The following is a 7,008-nucleotide window of genomic DNA, read 5'->3' as shown; positions in this document are numbered from 1 at the left end:
TTTACTGCCTAAGTAACTTATTAAAATTTGATCACCAGCAACCATCAAGCTTTTTCTTCCTTTATTGCTGAATATACATGCTTTCACACTTACAATCCTCGCCGGAATTTCGTCTTCTATACCAGAGGAAGTATACTAGTAAAACTATGATCACAATCAATACCAGACCACCGACAACTGAGCCGGCAATAACACCTGCATCGCCACTTCCTAGAATACAAATTTCATTTTGTTAAAAATATTTTCACTGTGCTGTAACTAGACACTGTGTGGTACACCCCATTTGAATACTTTATTTTGTTGGGTTTAACATCACACCAACACATAGGTCATATGGTTCAACTTTCCAGCTTTGATGATGGAGGAAGACCCCAGGTGACCCGTCGTGCATTATTTCACCACAAGCGGGTACCTGTGTAGAACCACCGATCTTCCATAAGCCAGCTGGATGGCTTCCTCACATGAAGAATTCAACGTCCTGTTTTAAAATCATATGTAACCCAAGTATCAAGTATTCATCAAGGATCATGAAGATATTAAAAATTACACATTGATATCTTTGTGACAATTTCAGCATTTTTGAATCATACTTAGCATAAAGTATGTAATGTATTCATATATTTTCATGTTTCTGGTAATGTAAGAGTAAACTTGTATGTATGTGATATACGTGTGTATCTCTGCAGTTTACAACTGATGAAAACTCCTATGGCCAGCAAAATGATTTGATCTATACGCCATACAGCAAATCAAGACAACTTGAAATGTAGGAACAATGTCTTGCTGAACTAGAGCATGGCAATCTGCAGACAGGGGTAACATTACACCCTAGTACCCTCAGAGACAACTTCTTGCTAGATGCTAGATGTCTACAGGAGATTAGACAAGGCTGCAAGGTACTGAAGTATCCTATCTTTTTAAAACAGGACTAGGCTCTTACTTAATATGTAAACATTTGTTACAGTGTTTCTACATATCTATGATGAAATGTTTTGAGTAAATCTTTAACAGGGTGTAATTAATATATACAAATATTGACAGTGGTATCAAGTTTCCTTGAAAAACATAGATTGTTGGTTAAATTTTCCTAAACTGCCTGACATATTTTACCTGCTTTAGCTGTGTCTGTTGACGGAGTTTCATCACCTCCATCTGAAATATAAATATAACAACCTGTAACAGCTACAGATACTGATACATTTATTAAATCTGCTTAACTGCAAACAGCATAATCTCCTTGATATTTTTTGTTTTGTTTCCTAATTTCTACTTTCTCATTCTGAAATGAAGACTGCATGCACAGTGTCTAGAGCTGTAGATCATCAGCCATGTAACGATCTGATCCGATCCACCAGTCAGAGATTATAAATTAAAGATGGAACCACTATGATTCTCATTACCAGTACAAGGGCAATACAGACACAATGAACTTAATAAACAATAATCATACTAATGAATATCGATTAGTATAATGTCATCATAAACACAAGTCTAACTGCAAATACAACAAGAGCTGTCCGTAAGACAGCCAAGCTCAACTATTCGAAATATTGTCCCAGAAGCAGGAAAATATTACCCAAAAAGGTTAAATATCAAAAGAGTTTTAAGTTCAAAAGCGTGAATAGTTTGACCAAAATGCATATACGACTGAGTTATGGGACTTGCTCCTATCAACTAGTTTTATAACCCCGAAGGCACATGTGAAGTTTCAATTCAATATCTGCATTAGTTTTGGAGATAGAAACTTGCATGTAAAACTTTAACCAGAATTTTCAAAGTCCAAAAGGGGGCATAATTTGCCCAAAATACATGCCAGAGTTATGGGACTTGATCCAGTGAGGTTAGTAATTGATCTAGAAAAAGAAAAAAATAAGTTTCAAATCTATATGCCTTTTAGTAATAGCTGTATGTACTTGCACGCAAAACTTTAACCAGAATTTGCTAAGTCCAAAAGGGGGCATAATTTGGCCAAAATGAAGGTCAGCGTTATGGGACTTGCTGCTATCAACTAGTTTTATAACCCCGAAGACACATGTGAAGTTTCAAATCAATATCTGCATTAGTTTTGGAGATAATAACTTGCATGTAAAACTTTAACCAAAATTTTCTTAGTCTAAAAGAGGGCATAATTTGCTCAATAAACATGTCAGAGTTATGGGACTTGACCCAGTGAGGTTGGTAATTGATCTAGAAAAAGAAAAAATAAGTTTCAAATCTATATGCCTTTTAGAAATAGCTGTATGTACTTGCACGCAAAACTTTAACCAGAATTTTCTAAGTCCAAAAGGGGGCATAATTTGGCCAAAATGAAGGTCAGAGTTATGGGACTTGCTCCTATCAACTAGTTTTATAACCCCGAAGACACATGTGAAGTTTCAAATCAATATCTGCATTAGTTTTGGAGATAGTAACTTGCATGTAAAACTTTAACCAAAATTTTCTAAGTCTAAAAGGGGGCATAATCTGCTCAAAATACATGTCAGAGTTATGGGTCTTCACCCAGTGAGGTTGGTAATTGATCTAGAAAAAGAAAAAATAAGTTTCAAATCTATAATGCCTTTTAGAAATAGCTGTATGTACTTGCACGCAAAACTTTAACCAGAATTTTCTAAGTCCAAAAGGGGGCATAATTTGGCCAAAATGAAAGTCAGAGTTATGGGACTTGCTGCTATCAACTAGTTTTATAACCCCGAAGACACGTGAAGTTTCAAATCAATATCTGCATTAGTTTTGGAGATAGTAACTTGCATGTAAAACTTTAACCAAAATTTTCTAAGTCCAAAAGGGGGCATAATTTGCTCAAAATACATGTCAGAGTTATGGGACTTGACCCAGAGAGGTTGGTAATTGACCTAGAAAAAGAAAAAATAAGTTTCAAAGCTATATGCCTTTAATTGATGGCTGTATGTACTTGCATGCAAAAACTTAACCAAGGTGTGACGCCGACGCCGACGCCAGGGTGAGTAGAATAGCTAGACTATTCTTTGAATAGTCGAGCTAAAAATAGGAATTCTGTTATCAAAACATTAACAATCTAGGTATATGCATGTTGCTACAGAAAGATGAGAGAGGAGACATAAAAAAATGGAATAAGATCCTGCTGATGTTGTGAACAATATAAGTAAGAACAATTTTTAATCTTCATCAATTTCATAACTATTTACATATCTTTGAAAAGATTTTCTGTTGGGCTCTCTCATTTAGGATTATATCCTAACAGTCATTTATTGCTCTGAGTGCATTTATGAATATAACTAGAATTTGTCTGTAGGACAGAGGGTGTGCCCCCCCCCCCCCCCCCCCCCCCCCCCAGTACATTTGTCACAAATAAGGGGCAATAATTCATATGTTTGCAATCTTAATGAGGTATAGCCTCAACAAACATTTTATGTAAAGGATTCATTATTCTAGGCCATATACTTTTCGAGCTACGAGCATCACAAGCAAAAAATCCACTATTTTGGCTATTTCAAGGGCCATAACTCTGTAATAAGCACTAAGATTCTCAAGAAGAATGCCAAATGTGCAAGGTCACATTATGATAACGACTCAAGCAAGGTTTCATGAATTTACATCAAATACTTTTTGAGCTAGGCACATAATTAGGCGAAAATGTGCATTTTTTTACTATTTCAGGGGCCATAACTTTAAACATAGGGGGTGGAGCCAGCCAAAATATAAGAGGTGTGCAAGTTAATATCATGATAAAGACTCAAGCAAGTTTTCAACAATTTATATTAAATACTTTTTGAGCTAGGTGCGTCACATAGTGAAAATGTGCATTTTTTACTATTTCAGGGGCCATAACTCTGAAAATAGGGGGCGGTCCCAAATGAAAAATAGGAGGTCGCAAGTTCATATCATGATTAAGACTGGTACAAAGTTTCATGAATCTATATCAAATTCTTTTTGAGCTAGGCGTGTTACAAGGTGAAAATAAGCATTTTTGACTATTTCAGGGGCCATAACTGTGAAAATAGGTGCGCAAGTTCATATAGACTCATGCAAGATTTCATCATTTTATATGAAATACTTTTTGAGCTAGGCGCGTCACAAGGTGAAAATGTGCATTTTTTACTATTTCAAGGGCCATAACTCTGAAAATAGGGGGCGGATCCAAATGACAAATAGGAGGTGCGCAAGTGCATGTCATAATAAAGACTCACACAAGGTTTCATGAATCTATATCAAATACTTTTTGAGCTAGGCGTGTCACAAGGTGAAAATGTGCATTTCTGACTATTTCAGGGGCTATAACTCTGAAAATAGAGGGCGGAGCCAGACAAAAAATAGTAGGTGCACAGGTTCATATCAAGATAAAGACTCATGCATGATTTAATCAATTAATATGAAATACTTTCTGAGCTAGGCACGTCACAAGGTGAAAATGTGCATGTTTTACTATTTCAGGGGCCATAACACTGAAAATAGGGGGCGAACCCAAATGAAAAATAGGAGGTACCCAAGTTCATATCATGATTTAGACTCATGCAAAGTTTCATGAATCTATGTCAAATACTTTTTGAGCTAGACGTGTCACAAGGTGAAAATGTGCATTTTTTACTATTTCAGGGGCCATAACTCTGAAAATAGGGGGTGGAGCCAGACAAACAAGGAGCTGCGTTCAATAAACGCTTGATGCCCCCGGTGGCATCCTTGTCAATACAAAGCAACCTTAGTCCAAAACAATGTCAAGTTAAAGGTCAAGGTCAAACTGAAGTCAGGTGATGTCTGAAGATGAGGAATGGTCACAGGTTACATCTGCATTAGTATCAAGTCATTCTAGTTAGAGGTACTGATGCTAGACGAAACGGTCTCATGCAAAGTTTCATCAATTCATATCAAATACTTTTTTACCTAGGCGCGTCACGAACTTTGGATGGACGTACAAGACCAAATCTATATGCCCCTACCACTCATGGGGGGGGGGGGGGGGGGGGGGGGGGGGGTTGGGCACAAAAACTTACCTTTTTCATTCACAAATTGCTGGCAACAATGAAGGGAAAATTCACAGAAGAGCCAATTTAAAATGAAATACAAACAATGATAATAATCATTGTATCCAATAATAAATTTACACTTGCAGCCTTTATTTGTTTGCAAGGAAAACAAATGGGGTAGTGTAAGAAATAGAAAGTACTTACTGACATCAACATAAAACTTAGGTTTATTTGGTGTTTCATAAGTTGTTTCATAAGGATTTCCACTCACAGAAACATAGCACTCAAATGCTAAGTCGTTAGTCCTTGTTGCATCAGAGGCTGTAGTGTTGTATCTGATTGTTCTTTTGGGGATCCCACAGGTTGTCACTTATTGCGTCCCTCATAAAATTTTTTCCTCTTCGGCTGATACCCAAAAAACTCATTCCAATTTCGAAGTCTTTCGCCATCTGTTTTTATTTCTGTTTTACTTCCAATTTTTACATGAAAAAAATTTCCCAAAAACAGCACCAACATAAAATACTGCTGTTTATCAGATGACAACCCCCTGCACTAAAAAACCTTTTCCCTTTTCCCCTAATTGCCTTTTTTCGGGGTACCTAAAAAATAAATTTAAAAAAATTTAAGTTGCCCAAAAAAGGAAAACAACTAAGTCTCATTATTACTAAAAAAACAAGAGGGCCAAGAGGCCCTGGGCGTCACCGGGAAACCCCATAACAGGTAACATGTTTGACCTAGTGTTTCAGGGAAACAAGATCCCCAAATGTCAAAATAACCCGTCACAGAAAATTTCTTACATTAGCACCGGGATTTGCAAATGGAATTTAATTTTGTGGTAAAATTTATTGTAATTCTTTTTTTTTTCTAAACCACATAAAAACTCCTTACCCGGGTAAGATCCCCTTAAAATACCCCAAAAATTAAAGATTTATCTATGTTTACCACAAAAAAGGGGTCGGTTTTTTCCCCCTACGGTAAATTATAAAAAAAGTTCAATATAAGTTTTTTTATAGTAACAACTAGGGAAGTTTTTTTAAAAAAACAAAAAAAAATTTCCCCCCCCCCCCCCCCCCCCCCCCCCGGGTTTAAATCCACCCCAAAAATCCTACCGGGTAGAGAAGTCAAAAAACCTCAAATTGGATTAACTGCATGCGGGTACTACAAAAAAGGGGTCTCTTTTTTCCCTACGATAGTTGAAAAGCTAAAATACAAGCTATTTATAGTAACAAAAAAGGGAATAATTCTAAAAAAGGGATCCGCGATGACACTTCGCCTCATGAGGGTGTAAAATTTTGGCCCAAGTTACTTTAAAAAAACCCCCCATGCATAAAGAAAAAATCTTCGGAAAAATCATTCTTTATCTAAACCTTTTGGGCCTCTAAGTGGCCCTTTGCCCTTTAAACCCCGGGGTCCGGGTTTTTGGGGAAGAACCCCATCTCGTGGGGGTAACATTTTGCCAAATTAATAAAAACCCCTCCATGCAAAAGAAGAAATTTTCGGACAAAGTTTTCTTCTAGTACCCTTTACCTCAATGTGACCTTCCCTTAGACCTGGACCGGTTCTTCGCATGACACCCATCTCAGATTAAAATTGTGCAAGTTAAATCAAATCCCTCCATGCATAAAGAAGATATCTCGAAAAATCTTCTTGAATTTGACCTTTGATCTCAAGTGTCCCTTTGACCTCAAAAAAAAAAAAAAAAAAAAAAAAAAAAAAAAAAAAAAAAAAGGACCGGGTTTTCTTGCCAGGCTCTCCATCTCATGGGGGGAAACAACTGGGCCAAATTTAAATCAAAATCCCTCCTGCAAAAAGATATCTCCGGACAAATCATTCTTGTTTTTGACTTGCCCTAAAAGGTACCTCCTTAGCCCCTGGGAAAAACCGGTTTTCTTGCGCTGACACTCCTCTCATGTGGTAAACAACTTTACCAAGTTTAAATCAAAATCCCCCCATGCATAAGAAATATGCCCGGACAATGTCTTGGACGCTGCCCCCCCCAGGGGCTTTCCCTAATACTCCCTTTTTTTAAACCGGAAAAAAAATTTTTCTAACCATTATCTTAAAAAAT

The 7,008-nt window shown here is 36.9% G+C and overlaps 1 long non-coding RNA gene across 1 annotated transcript; it reads right to left on the bottom strand.

The window, feature by feature from the left end:
• LOC128559979 (uncharacterized) lies at nucleotides 1–5,284 on the bottom strand. The gene is made up of 3 exons (XR_008372849.1): nucleotides 5,145–5,284; nucleotides 1,111–1,152; nucleotides 1–210 (listed from the first exon to the last, which is right to left on the bottom strand). It is a non-coding gene; the product is annotated as an uncharacterized LOC128559979 (long non-coding RNA).
• Between the last annotated feature and the right edge of the window lie 1,724 nt (nucleotides 5,285–7,008).

Source organism: Mercenaria mercenaria, chromosome 10 (genome assembly GCF_021730395.1).
Source record: "Mercenaria mercenaria strain notata chromosome 10, MADL_Memer_1, whole genome shotgun sequence".
Lineage (NCBI taxonomy): Eukaryota > Metazoa > Mollusca > Bivalvia > Venerida > Veneridae > Mercenaria > Mercenaria mercenaria.
This window is presented reverse-complemented; position numbering and strand designations above follow the sequence as displayed.